The sequence below is a fragment of the Spinacia oleracea genome, chromosome 2 (assembly GCF_020520425.1).
Source record: "Spinacia oleracea cultivar Varoflay chromosome 2, BTI_SOV_V1, whole genome shotgun sequence".
In the NCBI taxonomy this organism is placed as follows: domain Eukaryota; kingdom Viridiplantae; phylum Streptophyta; class Magnoliopsida; order Caryophyllales; family Amaranthaceae; genus Spinacia; species Spinacia oleracea.
Window position 1 is genome coordinate 40,305,459 of NC_079488.1, and position 17,062 is coordinate 40,322,520.

The 17,062-nt window shown below is 38.5% G+C and overlaps 1 long non-coding RNA gene across 2 annotated transcripts; it reads right to left on the bottom strand.

Annotated features, from left to right (window-relative positions):
- Positions 1-2,824: 2,824 nt before the first annotated feature.
- LOC130467826 (uncharacterized) lies at positions 2,825-8,519 on the bottom strand. Of its 2 annotated transcripts, none has more exons than XR_008927766.1 (3): positions 6,704-8,519; positions 5,031-6,081; positions 2,825-4,216 (listed from the first exon to the last, which is right to left on the bottom strand). It is a non-coding gene; the product is annotated as an uncharacterized lncRNA (long non-coding RNA). The 2 variants fall into 2 exon arrangements; XR_008927767.1 differs by lacking the exon at positions 6,704-8,519 and having other exon boundaries at positions 5,031-5,723; positions 5,996-6,691.
- Positions 8,520-17,062: the final 8,543 nt, after the last annotated feature.

The window sequence follows — 17,062 nt, forward strand, 5'->3', positions numbered from 1 at the left end:
TCATACTTGGATGGTGTGGGTTCCATTTCCCAAACCAATCTGAAACTGTTTGGTATGTTCCTGGAATGGATTCTACAACCCAATTATACTGTTTGGTTCATTTTGGAATGGATTTTGTATCCACATTTACTTTTTATTAAATATTTTTTTTACTAATAACTAGTGCTCCAATTCAGTAAACTATGTGATTAACTATCGATAATGATTGAGGCCTACTAATAAAAATGGAATCTTGTTGTTTTCTCCAAATACTTTTTTTTAAATGGCTAAATGTGTCCTTTGTTTTGATTGATGATTAAAAACAGCTCACTTGAACAATCAAGAGTAATGATGGAAGCTCAATCATCAACATCAACACCATCTTCTTCGTCAATAGGCGGTCGTTATGCCAGCGGAGCTTCGACTCCACCACCAGAGGTTCCAAAACAATTTTTTGCGATACCCCTCATTTTGAGTGTCAATCTCGTTGTTAGAGGTTTGTTTTTGCTGCTCCAAAATCGTTGATGATGATTAAAGGGTCTTCGGCGATGATTAAATTTGAAGGTCGCCGATGATGATTAAAGGGCTGAAGGCCCCGTGATGGTCGCCGTATTGAAGATTTAAAGGTCGACGATGATGCTCCATGATTGAAGGTCACCGGTGATGACCACGATCGAAGATGGTGGACGACTGCACTTTTATCTCTTTATGATTTAGGGTTTGTTAGGTTATGATTCATATGACAATTCATAAATCATGCGGAAAAACCATAAAGCCAGGAAAGCATATTATTTACACATAATCATTTAGCATAGAATAGATGCATACATGTTGTAGCGTGTCTTCCCTAGCTGCGCCCGAACCGAACAAGAACAAGTCTTTAGGACTCCAAATGTCGTCCCTCCGTAGATAGTCCACAGTACGTCCGGATCCGCCTCAAGTTAGACCAACTAGAATCGCCCTTAAGGTTACTAGGAATTTCGGCTAGTATTTGCAAGTGTATGGTTAATTTTATTTCAAAAAACTTACCCTTTGAATACTTCAATCGTTCCTGCAAATAATGACCCTAGGCCATTATTTATAGAGGTTTGGAAAAGGAACTGGAATCTTATTAGGATACTAATTAGTTAAACTAGAATCCTAGTAGGACTCTAATTAATTAATTTTATCCTTTTAGGATTAGGAATTTAATCATCAAACAAATCCTACACAATTTAGGTTTCGTATGTGAACACAAACTCTACACGAGCATGACCCACGAGCGTGCAGGCCATGCCCGCGCACAGCCCACACGACCGCTCGGCCCACGCGAGCCGCAAGCCCACGCGAGCAGCAGCACAGCTCGCAGCCCATCGCTGCGCGCGCTGCGCGCGCTGCCATGGCCTGCTGGGCCTGGCGTGGCCTTGGCTGTTCGTGTGGCGCGCTTGGCTTGCTGGGCGATGGCCTGGCTTCGTGCTGGGCCCTCGTCCGGCAGGCCTCGTCCGATGCTTATTCGTACGATACGCTTCCGATTAAATTCCCGGTTCCAGAATTCATTTCCGATACGAACAATATTTAATATTTCCGATTCCGGAATCAATTTCCGTTTCGAACAAATATTTAATATTTCCGTTTCCGGAATTATTTTCCGATTCCGATAATATTTCCGATTCTGACAATATTTCCGTTTCCTGCAATATTTCCGATTCCGGCAATATTTCCATTTCCGATAATATTTTCCGATACGTACCATGTTTCCGTTTCCGGCAACATCTACGACTTGGATAATATTTATATTTCCGATACGATCTATATTTCCGTTTCCGGCAATATCATCGTTTCCGGAGTATTCATTTCTTGCTTGTGACGATCTCTGCTCCCACTGAAACCAAGATCCGTCGATTCCGAATATCCATAGATAGAGTATTTAATGCCATTAAATACTTGATCCGTTTACGTACTATTTGTGTGACCCTACGGGTTCAGTCAAGAGTAAGATGTGGATTAATATCATTAATTCCACTTGAACTGAAGCGGCCTCTAGCTAGGCATTCAGCTCACTTGATCTCACTGAATTATTAACTTGTTAATTAATACTGAACCGCATTTATTAGACTTAACATAGAATGCATACTTGGACCAAGGGCATTATTTCCTTCAGGGTTAGTAACCTTGGTGGAATGGAATGTGAATCTTGGGGTAAGGGGTGGGTATGAGATTTTAGGAGTATGGAATGGAGATATAACCCCTATGGTATGAGATTCCATTCCAAAAAAGCTCAACCAAACAATAAAGTGGATGGAATGGACTCTAATTTCATTCCAATCCATTCCAAAATGCCTAACCAAACGACCCATGAATGTATTTCAATGAATTTTCAATCTTTGAGATGACATTGGTCAATTCTGGAGCCTTGAACTACTCTGCGGCCTGAGTTTGAAGTTGTGGGCTCAAATCTTCAATCTTTGCTTCACCAAAGATAACATATGTAATTGACGTGGGCTCTTGAATACATTAGACTTTGAGATGACAAACAAAAACATCGTTGAGCGCTCTCATTTTAAGTCTTGAACGCCACTAAAATATCCAAAGGCCAAATATAACTAATGATCAGAGGTTAAAAACAATGATAATGTTCTACAAATTCATTATAGGTCGGTCTGGTTGTTACAAGACAGTAATTCTAAAGTTTGTCAAGAAAATATGGAATATCAGCAAACATGAGCAAGTTGGAGGAAAAAATAGCTATGATGGCCGACTATGCAAGTATATGAAGGCATGTATTATTTCAGATTTATGTGAAGCCAAGCTGCCAAGCGCTTGAATTGAGTCGTGTGGGTGAGGAGCAAGTCTTTTACAAAGAGTGTAGTACTCGAAGTTTTTGATTTGATTAATTATTGTAATTCATACAATGCAATAACATTCAATACGGGTCCTTCATGTTTCCATGTTTGTCAAAAATTCGTTAACTATTTATACAAATGGGTGGTAAAGGTGATTTTTTTAAGACAACTGAGAAAATTAAGCATGTACGTTTTCCTTAAACTTCCATACCCAATTCCACTTAGTAATTTAAAAAAAATTAACATCAACTTAACATATACTACTCACTGATATATACAATTTACTGCAAACAGTTTTCAATACCTTCTTAAACATAGCACTTACCTTGGGTCTTCTTTGGCTAACTAATGTAGTTTGAGATTTTCCTTCTACTTCCATATGTAGAGAGGACTGGCCACAGGAATTTTGTGTTCCCTTCAAGATACGTTTTCCAGAGGCAACCATTGATGCCACAGTCTCAGCTTGAAACTTTAATCAATCCTCAAGGCATGATACTCGAAAGTAGCAACCACACTTTAAAGCGTACCAGAAGTAGAACTATCCAAACCCCCTGCATACACCAAAACAAATAGCAACACCGTAGTCCAGAAACAACCAAAAGAAGAAGTTGTGCTCGATCTGAAAACAATAAACCAGATCCAAGCTACCAGCCTACACGCGGCAAAAAAACCAGCAGCAAGCCAACAGGCTCCCAACACACCTGTTGCAGATTAAAGCAGAAGCACCACCACGTACTCACTATTAAGGGACTAAAACAACTAATTTATCCCTCCGAAGACACCCCAGGTAATTCACCTAATACTTCAAAGAAGGTGAAGTATGTTGGTAATACAATACGGAGTATCTAAAAAGGATGGTAGCGTAGACTATTGGTCTGAACTGATTTTGTTGACATACCCAACATCAGATACTGAATCGCGATTTGAAGTTAAAGCTTTACAGTAAAACTTAATTGTATTGAGTTATTCTTATTACAATACAACACGTTGTTGGTTAAACGATAGTTGAATACTAATCTCACTTTAATTGATGTGAATCATGGTAGAAAATGGAAGTTACCTATACATTAGCAGGTTTGCTTTACTATTTTGTTCAAGGAAATGTATTGCATATAGTTTGTTTGTCTTCTTTGCTTCAAATAATCAAATGGTATACACCATATTACTCCCTAATGTCTCCCTATGTTCCCCAAGCAAGTTGCATTTTTTTTTTGTTAATTTACAAAAAGTTCAAACCAATTTAACCCAATTAAATTTCCATAAGTTCAGCAACGAATTTGGGTAAGAAAATCAACAAATAAAATCAATCAACAAATTAGAAAGAGAAAAGATATGATATACCTGTAAATTCTTGAGATAAATGTTGACGCTTGGCCAAATCAATTTTAACCTCCTCGAATTCGATATTATTAACCCTGCAACAAAACATTCATGCCAAAAAAAGTAACCAATTAAACAACAAATTAAAGAGAAATAGCAGAACAAACGCAACAAAGTAAACCCAGGAAAAAATATAAAATGCAAAAAATAAAAAAATAAAAATTTGATGGCCAGATCAAACAAAATTTATCCCTAATTAAAAACCCCTAGAATTAATTTTATTTAAATAAAAGGATTTTTTGTCATTTAACACCTTAAAAAAATTAGTTTTTGTAATTAAACACCTTACTTATTTTTTATTATATTTAAACACCTTAAAAATCTAAAAATTTATAAATCAACACCGCTTAACGATTTCCATAAGAAAAAAACGTTGATTTTTAATCATGCTATAACTTCCAAAGCATAATTTGATGGTAGAAGGAGTTGTTACCACCATATCATGCCTTGGGAACTTTAGCATAGTTAAAAACTAATGTTTTTTCTAACAAAAATTGTCAAGTGGTGTTGATTTCTAATTTTGTTTTTGTTTTTTAAGGTGTTTAAAAACAATAAAAAATAAGTAAGGTTTTAAATTACAAAAACTAGTTTTTTTAAGGTGTTAAATGACAAAAAAATCCTAAATAAAATTATAAAACTAAAAAAATATAACATTTTCTCAAGAGTTGAGTACTCTTTTATCATGGAACCATAAGAATTCCTAATGTAATCAAGAAAAAATATTCCAAACTTCAATTTAGAAGATTATTTATGAGATTTCCATCATTAAGCTACCCGAATATAGTTCAATATCTTCCATGATGAAGACAAAATGCAGTTAAAATGATAGGATACAAATTAGGTATTTACCTAATCATATTTGCATTTTCCGTCTGAAGTATCTGAGGCTGCAATAGTTCCAACAAGTTGACCATGAAAGTAAACCAAAGAAAGTCTCAAAAGCATCCCAGGCTTCACCAACAATTGGGTGAGGCTCAAAGCTAGAGCATGATCTAGGGGTACTAAAACCAGACCTCCGAGTGTTGATACTAGATCGACGGCCATATCAAACAATATTTTCTAGATGATCCGTTAAGCGGCTCTTTACTACCCTAGGCGACATAAGAAAGTCATTAAGAGACTTTCATCAAGGGATCTTTCTCTATTCATAAGATACAATTTATCATATGAAATCAAATACTGATTATCAATTCATATTAGATTGTCAAACAAAAACCCAGAATTCAAAACAAAGAACCCAGAAATCAAAACAAAGAAAACACGAACGTAGAAATCCGAGTCTACAAAGAAAACCTAGAAATCCAAAGCTAAGAAAACCTTAAAATAGAAATGCAAGAAGAAAACAAATGAACCTACAATTTCGAATTGAAAAACATATAAAATGAATCGAATAGCCAACTAACCGTAGCAGACGTTTTATAAACCGAAAGAAGTACTAAATAGGTAACCAAAAGATGTTTCCCGCACACATATATACTTCTCTGATTCCATTGTAACATTGTTAAATGTGGTGAATTGTTGATTAATTCTAATTCTTGGCAACTGCATCATCAAAACAAAGTAATTACCACTTCGATCAATTCTCTAATATCAAATTAGAAGAAAATCACCTCACGGATCCACAATCAATACTCAGAAAACTCGCAATTCATCAAATCGTCCAATTTAAATTCATAAAATAAAATTCAATCCAGATCTAGCTCATTTTTCACATTGTATAAGCATTAATCAATCCAAAACTTCACAACATGAACGAAATAATACAACGCAAAATCAAATCAAAGCACGGATCCGAGGAGAATGAGAAATCCAACCGTAAGAACTTCTTTCATTACGATAGGTGCACTTGCTGCCACCGCCATTGTTACCAGATCGAAGCGTCGAAGAAATTCAAAAGAATCTGCAAAATAAACAAAAAAAGCGTTGAATTGAATGTGGAATTGAATTGATTATATAGAGAGAGCAAATAAAGTCAAAGTGGAAGAGTTGATCGTTGTTCTCACTTGATTTTCAGCGGAGAAAGAAAGCTAATAGAAGATCAACAATGGCGATATTTTTTTGGCAGCACACAACAGTGTCGATTGAAATTCTGATCTCACTTGAGTTTCAACGGGCAGAGAAAGCTAGAGCGTGACCTAGGGGTACTAAAATCGAGGGTATATTAGGCTATTCCTAGAGGGACACGAAAAGTGTGATTACTGAAATGCCCCTCCCCTCTTCCCTTATATAATAAAGATAATATCTCCTTTTGTGCATTAAAAAAAAACAATGAAGAGATGTCGATTTAAGGAAATACGACTCTAATACTTGAACTAACTCAAATATCATTACCTTCACTAAACATATGTTCTCTTCATCTTATTCTCAATACTTATTCCTATAAAAATAAGATTAGATCAAACTATATGTCCTTAATGTTAGGTTATGATACATATGACAATTCATAAATCATGCGGAAAAACCATAAAGCCAGGAAAACATATTATTTACACATAATCATTTAGCATAGTTTAGATGCATACTCTTTGTTGCGTGCCTTCCCTAGCTGCGCCCGAACCGAACAAGAACAAGTCTTTAGGACTCCAAGTGTCGTCCCTCCGTAGATAGTCCACAGCACGTCCGGATCCGCCTTAAGATTGACCAACTAGAATCGCCCTTAAGGTACTATTATTTTCGGCACTTTATAGGCAATTGTGTAATTGAATTTTGCTCTCAAAAAACTCACTTTGAATACTTGAATGCTCTATGTAAATATGTGACCCTAGGCACCTATTTATAGAGTTATGGAAAAGGATTTGGAATCCTATTAGGATACTAATTTATTTAATTACAATCCTACTAGGACTCTAATTAAATAAACTAAATCTTTTAGGATTAGATTTAATCATATGACAAATCCCGGTAGCTTTAGGATTCGAGTAGCACACAAACACACACGCACGCACAGCAGCCCACGAGGGGCGCCATGCGCGCGCGCTCGCAGCCCACTTCCGCAAGCCCACACGCTGCCGCAGCCTTGGCGCGCGCTGGGCCTGCCTTGCGGTAGGCCTGGCGCAGCCTTGGCTGGTGCGTTTGTGGCGCGCTGGCTTGCTGGGCGATGGCCCGGCTTCGTGCTGGGCCTTCGTCTGGCATGCCTCGTCCGATGCTAATTCATACGATACGCTTCCGATTAATTTCCCGATTCCGGAATTCATTTCCGATACGAACAATATTCAATATTTCCGATTCCGGGATCAATTTCCGTTTCGAACAAATATTTAATATTTCAGTTTCAGGAATTATTTTCCGATTCCGATAATATTTTCGATTCTGACAATATTTCCGTTTCCGGCAATATTTCCGATTCCGACAATATTTCCATTTCCGATAATATTTTCCGATACGTACCATGTTTCCGTTTCCGGCAACATCTACGACTTGGATAATATTTATATTTCCTATACGATCCATATTTCCGTTTCCGGCAATATCATCGTTTCCGGAGTATTCATTTCTTGCCTGTGACGATCTCAGCTCCCACTAAAACTAAGATCCGTCGATTCCGAATATCCATAGATGGAGTATTTAATGCCATTAAATACTTGATCCGTTTACGTACTATTTGTGTGACCCTACGGGTTCAGTCAAGAGTAAGCTGTGGATTAATATCATTAATTCCACTTGAACTGAAGCGGCCTCTAGCTAGGCATTCAGCTCACTTGATCTCACTGAATTATTAACTTGTTAATTAATACTGAACCGCATTTATTAGACTTAACATTGAATGCATACTTGGACCAAGGGCATTATTTCCTTCAGTCTCCCACTTGTCCTTAGGGACAAGTGTGCATTTCCTAATTCCTTTGTCGCTCGATGCTTGCTCTTGAACATAAGGTAAGAGTTGTCATCCTTATTATGTCCAGAGGTGTTCCTCGATTTCAGAGTTCAACTGATCAAATAAACAGATAATCATAGCCTATGATTCATCCGAGCACGGCCATGCATTTCACAGTTTCTAGCTCTCCGAGTGGCCTTGTACAACTTTTAAGCATCTCATCCCGATTTATGGGAGGACAATCCCAATCTTGCGATCTTGAGATTAGACTTCGTTTGATAGGTGATTACCTGAGCGTTGCCTTTATAGCCTCCTTTTACGGTGCGACGGTTGGTCAACGTCAAAGCAACCAGTTCTCAAACAAGTAATCTCAAATCACTCAGGCATTGAGGATTTAGTGTCTAATAATTTTAATGAAATTTACTTATGACAGATTTTCATCTCTTACAGTAAAGTTTCATAGGTCTTGTCCGATACTAGTCTTCCCAAAGTAAGTATCTATGCAAATGATTATGACATTGCCATGTCCACATAGTTCAAGAAACAGAACTAGTAGTCATCTTGCATTCTAATCATCTAACGTTTTCTATGCGTCCAATTTTATAGAAAACTCCGACTAGGGACCATTTTCAACCTTTGACATTCAAGTTCACTTGATAGACATTTCTTAGTCACAGGACTGGTCCTGACAGTCTATCTTGAATATATCGTCAAATTGAAGGGACTCATCATTTAATAAACCACAAATTAAATGGAAAAATGAATTCTTTTCATTTATTGTGAATGATTAACCAATAATGTTTTACAAAGATTTAAACTCTAAAACTTTAAAACATTAAACAGGAATATCAAAGCCATTCTCCAATATGCTTGATTCCCATAGCTGCAGTGTGCGAGTTGTGCTTCGCCTGCGGCAGAGGTTTAGTCAGTGGATCTGATATGTTGTCATCAGTTCCAATCTTGTTTATCTCGACTTCTTTTCTTTCAACGAACTCTCGTAGAAGGTGAAATCTACGAAGTACATGCTTGACTCTCTGGTGGTGTCTAGGCTCCTTTGCCTGTGCAATAGCTCCGTTATTATCACAATACAGGGCTATTGGTCCTTTATTGGAGGGGACTACACCAAGTTCACCTATGAACTTCCTTAGCCATATAGCTTCCTTTGCTGCTTCATGTGCAGCAATGTACTCCGCTTCAGTTGTAGAATCCGCAATGGTGCTTTGCTTAGCACTTTTCCAGCTTACTGCTCCTCCGTTGAGGCAGAAGACAAACCCAGACTGTGATCTGAAATCATCTTTGTCGGTTTGGAAACTTGCGTCCGTATAGCCTTTAACAATTAATTCATCATCTCCACCATAGACCAGGAAGTCATCTTTGTGCCTTTTCAGGTACTTTAGAATATTCTTGGCAGCAGTCCAATGCGCCTCCCCTGGGTCTAACTGGTATCTGCTCGTAGCACTGAGTGCGTACGCAACATCCGGGCGTGTACATATCATAGCATACATTATTGAACCAATCAATGATGCATATGGAATCCCATTCATTCGTCTACGCTCATCAAGTGTTTTTGGGCACTGAGTCTTGCTTAGAGTTATTCCATGAGACATGGGTAGGTAGCCTCGCTTGGAGTCTGCCATCTTGAACCTATCAAGCACCTTATTGATATAAGTGCTATGACTAAGTCCAATCATCCTTTTAGATCTATCTCTGTAAATCTTGATGCCCAATATGTACTGTGCTTCTCCTAGATCTTTCATCGAAAAACATTTCCCAAGCCAAATCTTGACAGAGTTCAACATAGGAATGTCATTTCCGATAAGTAATATGTCGTCGACATATAATACTAGGAAAGCAATTTTGCTCCCACTGACCTTCTTGTATACACAAGTTTCGTCTGCGTTCTTGATGAAACCAAAGTCACTGACTGCTTCATCAAAACGTATATTCCAACTCCTGGATGCCTGCTTCAATCCGTAGATTGACTTCTTTAGCTTGCATACCTTTTTAGCATTCTTTGGATCCTCAAAACCTTCAGGCTGTGTCATAAACACAGTTTCTGTTAAAACGCCGTTTAAGAAAGCAGTTTTGACATCCATCTGCCATATTTCGTAATCGTAATATGCAGCGATTGCTAACATTATCCGAATAGACTTTAGCATTGCAACTGGTGAAAAGGTTTCATCGTAATCCACAACGTGGACTTGCCTGTAACCTTTTGCAACCAATCTAGCTTTGAAAACTTCAAGTTTCCCATCTTTGTCCTTTTTCAGTTTGAAAACCCATTTGCTTCCAATGGCTTGGTAGCCATCTGGCAAATCGACCAAATCCCATACTTGGTTTTCAGACATGGAGTCTAATTCAGATTGCATGGCTTCTTGCCATTGCTTGGAGCTAGGGCTCGTCATAGCTTGTTTGTAAGTCGCAGGTTCATCACTTTCAAGTAATAGAACGTCATAGCTCTCGTTCGTCAAAATACCTAAGTACCTTTTCGGTTGAGATCTATATCTTTGCGATCTACGCGGGGTAACATTTCTAGATTGACCATGATTCTCACCAGATTCTTCTAAAGATCTCTGAGTTTCATCCTGAATGTCATCTTGAGCATTCTCTAGAGTTTGTTGTTCGACTCGAATTTCTTCGAGGTCTACTTTTCTCCCACTTGTCATTTTGGAAATGTGATCTTTCTCCAAAAAGACACCATCTCGAGCAACAAACACCTTGTTCTCAGATGTATTGTAGAAGTAATACCCCTTTGTTTCCTTTGGATAGCCCACAAGGATACATTTGTCAGATTTTGGATGAAGTTTGTCTGAAATTAATCGTTTGACGTATACTTCACATCCCCAAATCTTAAGAAAAGACACATTTGGAGGCTTTCCAAACCATAATTCGTATGGAGTCTTTTCGACAGCTTTAGACGGAGCTCTATTTATAGTGAGTGCAGCTGTATTTAGTGCATGTCCCCAAAATTCTAATGGAAGTTTGGCCTGACCCATCATTGACCTGACCATGTCTAGCAAGGTTCTGTTCCTCCGTTCCGACACACCGTTCCATTGTGGTGTTCCAAGAGGAGTCAATTCTGATAGAATTCCACATTCTTTCAGATGGTCATCAAATTCATAGCTCAGATATTCACTGCCTCTATCAGATCGCAGTGCCTTAATCTTCTTGCCTAATTGATTCTCTACTTCACTCTGAAATTCCTTGAATTTGTCAAAGGATTCAGACTTATGCTTCATTAGGTAGACATAACCATATCTACTGAAGTCATCAGTGAAAGTGATAAAGTAGCTGAAACCACCTCTAGCATTTGTACTCATTGGTCCACATACATCTGTATGGATTAAACCCAATAGTTCATTTGCTCTTTCTCCAACTTTAGAGAAAGGTTGCTTTGTCATTTTGCCAAGTAAACATGATTCGCATTTACCATAATCCTCTAAGTCAAATGGTTCTAGAATTCCTTCCTTTTGAAGTCTTTCTAAGCGTTTCAAGTTTATATGGCCTAATCGACAATGCCACAGATAGGTGAGATCTGAATCATCCTTTTTGGCCTTTTTGGTATTTATGTTATATACTTGTTTGTCGTGATCTAATAAATAAAGTCCATTGACTAATCTAGCAGATCCATAAAACATCTCTTTAAAATAAAACGAACAACTATTGTCTTTTATTAAAAAGGAAAATCCCTTTGCATCTAAGCAAGAAACTGAAATGATGTTTTTAGTAAGACTTGGAACATGGAAACACTCTTCCAGTTCCAAAACTAGCCCGGAGGGCAACGACAAATAGTAAGTTCCTACAGCTAATGCAGCAATCCGTGCTCCATTTCCCACTCGTAGGTCGACTTCACCCTTGCTTAACTTTCTACTTCTTCTTAGTCCCTGTGGATTGGAACATAAGTGTGAGCCACAACCTGTATCTAATACCCAAGAAGTTGAATTAGCAAGTATACAGTCTATAACGAAAATACCTGAAGATGGAACGACTGTTCCGTTCTTCTGATCTTCCTTTAGCTTCAAGCAATCTCTCTTCCAATGCCCCTTCTTCTTGCAGTAGAAGCATTCGGATTCAGAAGTGGGTTGACTGACCTTCCTCTTTACAGATTTGGCGCCAGTTTGCTTAGTTGGGCTGGCCTTGTTGCCACCTTTCTTAGCATTCCTCTTCTTTCCAGATTTCTTGAACTTGCCCCCACGCACCATAAGCACATCCTGCTTATCACTTTTGAGCGTCTTTTCAGCGGTCTTCAGCATACCGTGAAGCTCAGTGAGCGTTTTGTCCAGACTATTCATACTGTAGTTCAGTTTGAACTGATCATACCCGCTATGAAGAGAATGGAGGATGGTGTCTATAGCCATTTCCTGAGAAAATTGCTGATCCAGCCGACTCATATTCTCAATGAGTCCAATCATTTTGAGAACATGTGGACTTACGGGCTCGCCTTTCTTAAGCTTGGTCTCAAGAATTTGCCTATGAGTCTCGAATCTTTCGACTCGAGCCAGATCTTGGAACATGTTCTTCAACTCACTGATGATTGTTAAAGCATCTGAGTTGATGAACGTTTTCTGTAGATCCGCACTCATGGTGGCGAGCATTAGACATTTCACATCCTTGTTGGCATCAATCCAACGATTGAGGGCTGCCTGAGTGACCCCGTCGCCTGCGGCTTCGGGCATCGCCTCTTCTAAGACATACTCCTTTTCTTCCTTCATAAGAACTATTTGCAAGTTCCTTTGCCAGTCAAGGAAGTTCTTCCCGTTCAACTTCTCCTTTTCGAGAATAAACAAATAAATAACCATTCACAGTTTCTCTTAATAAACTTAAATTCTAGCATTCATGCATAATTCAATGTTTATTAAGCATTTTATTCAAGTTATGTGTTCCCGCAGGTGTGAATAAAATGATTCCAAGATCCTAAAATCATTGAAGAACTAAGCACAGTTTGTCGACTTAATCCTAAAACATCTTAGGTAAGCAAAAGCCTTTTGCTAATAGTCTAGAAACTATTCTTGGTTGATAGGTACGTCTAAGAACTTATTAGGTAAACCTATCGATTTTGCCACGACATAAAAGGACTCCTTACTTATATCGTTGAGTTTCACCAAAACTAACATGTACTCACAATTATTTGTGTACCTTGCCCCTTTAGGACCAATAAGTAACACCTCGCTGAGCGAAAACTATTACTAGATTGATGTAAAGGATATCCAAGCAAGTGTATATTTTGGCATGGCACCTTTTAACTCAATTTTTAAGTTTGGAACTTAAGGCTCTTACTATGTTGGTTAGATTTTAAGTGAACTAAAATCCTTAATCATGCAACATAATCAAGCTTTTGATCTCATGCATTTTAAGACATATTTAAAAGCAATAAATAACTTAAAACATGCATAAGATAAATGTGATCTAGTATGGCCCGACTTCATCTTGAAGCTTTAACTTCAAAGTCCGTCTTGAAAATCTCCGTGGGAGGCACCATTTTCTTCAAATAGAATAAGCTATAACTAATTACAACTATTTGATGGTACGCAGACCATATTTGAATTGAAAAACAACTTTGGTACTTTAGACCAATTACATTCAAATTAATGGTACGCAGACCATATTTTCTATCTATTTGGGCCATACTAGTCACTTCATAACGTGCAAAACAGTACATATACAATATATACCATTCACCCATTCATTATCATGAATGGTCCACATAGCTGGTTAGTAAAACACATTATGCATCACATAAACATTTGCAGCAATTAATCAAGGGCACCAATAATCTACCAATTATTCAGTCCTTATTAATTCTAATCAAGTTGTTTTAATCTTAAGGATTTGTAGACCTAATCAAGAGTTCCCACTTAAACCAATAAATTCATATGCTTTACTAATTTTAAACATAAAAATGTATTTCTAGTCTAACCGGAAACATACAAATTTAATTAAAATTTAAAGCTCATATAAATTTATAATTGAATCCAAAAGTTTAATTTAATTTCAGTCGTATTTAAATTAATTCATGATTTTAATTTAAGTAAAATAATTAGAATAAATAAAATTTATTATAATTACAATATTCAAAATTAAAATCCAAGAAAATAATTTAAATTATTAATTTTAAAATTAATTAAAATTACGTAAACTGAAAATTTCAAATTAAAATTTCAAAACGATCTAATCGCAACGCAACAACCCCACGCAACGTACGCCCATGGGCCACACGCACACAGCCATCGCTGGCCATGTGCGCGCAGCCCATGCGCTGCGTCGCATCGCTGCTGCTGCTCTCCTTCGCAAGGCATCACGCGAGCTGGTGCTCGCTGCGCGCGCCAGCACTCGATGCACGCGAGCCATCGCTCGCTGCGTTCGCTCGCCAGCGCTCGCTTCATGCGAGCCAGCGCTCGCTGCGCGCGCTCGCCAGCGCTCGCTTTATGCGAGCCAGCGCTCGCTTTGTGCGGGCCATTGCTCGCTGCGCGCGCTCGCCAGCGCTTGCTGCGCGCGCTTGCCAGCGCTCGATCCTGCGAGCCATCGCTCGCTGCGCGAGGCATCGACGCTGGGCGTAGCACTCGTGGCACGCGAGCTTGGGCTCGCTGCGCGCGAGGCTCCGCTCGCTTGCGCGAGGCAGTGTGCGTTGTGGCGCAGCTCGCTTGCTCCCCCACGCGACTGCTGTGCCTGCTTTCGCCCTTGCCCATTCGTCCATTGCTCACAGCCCACGACACAAGGCAGGGCTGCTGCCTTGTGCTTGTGCACCATGGCCTTGCTCATTGCATTCGTGCCGCATGGGGGACGAGCTCCCTTGCTCGTCGTCACATGCCCGCACTATACAACACCCCTTAAGGGTAACACGTAGCGTTAGAACTGTCAAAAATCGACCCGACCCGAAAACCGACCCGAACCCGACCCGAAAATAATGGGTCCTGAACAAGATTTTGTGACCCGTAACCCGATTTTATCCGAACCCGAGCAACCCGAAATGTAATGGGTCAAAACCCGACCGAACCCGTTTTGGACCCGACCGATTGAAAATCATTGTATTTATACTAAAAAATGAGATTATGAGAAAATTTAAGCATAATAAACACGTTGTTTTTACTATTGTTGTGTGTAATATAATTTTAATTTGAATTATACGCCATTTTATGGTTGAATTTGACTAAATATAAACTTGTGTAGGAAAATTTGTTAATTTTTGCTCATATTTTGTATATTTATCACCTAAATTAATGAAAATATAATGCGCGTTTTAAAATCTCTCAACCCCTTGGGTCGACCCGAACCCGAAAGTTCTGGGTCTTGAACAAGCATTTGCAAACCCGAACCCGAAAGTGACCGACCCGATTCAACCCGAACCCGGAAATAATTTTTTACAACCCGACCCGACCGACCCGTTTGACAGGTCTACGTAGCGTCCATTGCTTTGTGCGTGCAAGTTATATGAGCGAATCGCATAAAATTTAAAAAATTTATATTTAAAATTAATGACAAATTAATAAATAATATTAATTTCATAATTTTAGGGCGAAAAATCGGAAATTTATTATTCAATTGATTTCCGATTAACATGGATTCAAGCCTAGGTCATAAAAATTTAAAATTTATCATAAATTTACAATTTTTATGGTGGTTTTTAATCATAGGTATCTAATTAAATTATAATTAATTATGAAAACCAAATTAATTCTAAATTATTCTAATTTTCAACAAATTAATCATAATTACAAATTAGATTGCATAATTAACAAGGCTAGGCATTCAAACTTGTTAAACATATACAGTAGGTCAATCAAAAATTCAAGATTTATCAACAAGAATCGCAAATATTTAATTTAACATCTTAAATTTACGAAATTTTGCATTCGAAAAACTAAAACCTCCGAAAAGTCATAGTTAGGCTTCGAATTTGAGAATTCTGGGTTCGGCAGAAAATTACTATTTTTGTCAAAATTTTAGAATGCCTTTTACATGCGGAATTGACACAAAAATCACTCGATTTGGATGAGTAACGAAGAAACTGCCGAAAAACTGCGTACGTATAATTAAATAAACGCAATTTGCAATTAATTAACAATTACGAAAATTAATCACCCCTTTTAATTCTTGCAAATTTGTAATATTTAACCATGTTCATGCAATTTAGATTATGAAAATAATAAGAGGCTCGTGATACCACTGTTAGGTTATGATACATATGACAATTCATAAATCATGCGGAAAAACCATAAAGCCAGGAAAACATATTATTTACACATAATCATTTAGCATAGTTTAGATGCATACTCTTTGTTGCGTGCCTTTCCTAGCTGCGCCCGAACCGAACAAGAACAAGTCTTTAGGACTCCAAGTGTCGTCCCTCCGTAGATAGTCCACAGCACGTCCGGATCCGCCATAAGATTGACCAACTAGAATCGCCCTTAAGGTACTATTATTTTCGGCACTTTATAGGCAATTGTGTAATTGAATTTTGCTCTCAAAAAACTCACTTTGAATACTTGAATGCTCTATGTAAATATGTGACCCTAGGGACCTATTTATAGAGTTATGGAAAAGGATTTGGAATCCTATTAGGATACTAATTTATTTAATTATAATCCTACTAGGACTCTAATTAAATAAACTAAATCTTTTAGGATTAGATTTAATCATATGACAAATCCCGGTAGCTTTAGGATTCGAGTAGCACACAAACACACACGCACGCACAGCAGCCCACGAGGGGCGCCATGCGCGCGCGCGCGCAGCCCGCGAGCTCGCAGCCCACTGCCGCAAGCCCACACGCTGCCGCAGCCTTGGCGCGCGCTGGGCCTGCCTTGCGGTGGGCCTGGCGCAGCTTTGGCTGGTGCGTTTGTGGAGCGCTGGCTTGCTGGGCGATGGTCCGGCTTCGTGCTGGGCCTTCGTCTGGCAGGCCTCGTCCGATGCTAATTCGTACGATACGCTTCCGATTAATTTCCCGATTCCGGAATTCATTTCCGATACGAACAATATTCAATATTTCCGATTCCGGGATCAATTTCCGTTTCGAACAAATATTTAATATTTCAGTTTCAGGAATTATTTTCCGATTCCGATAATATTT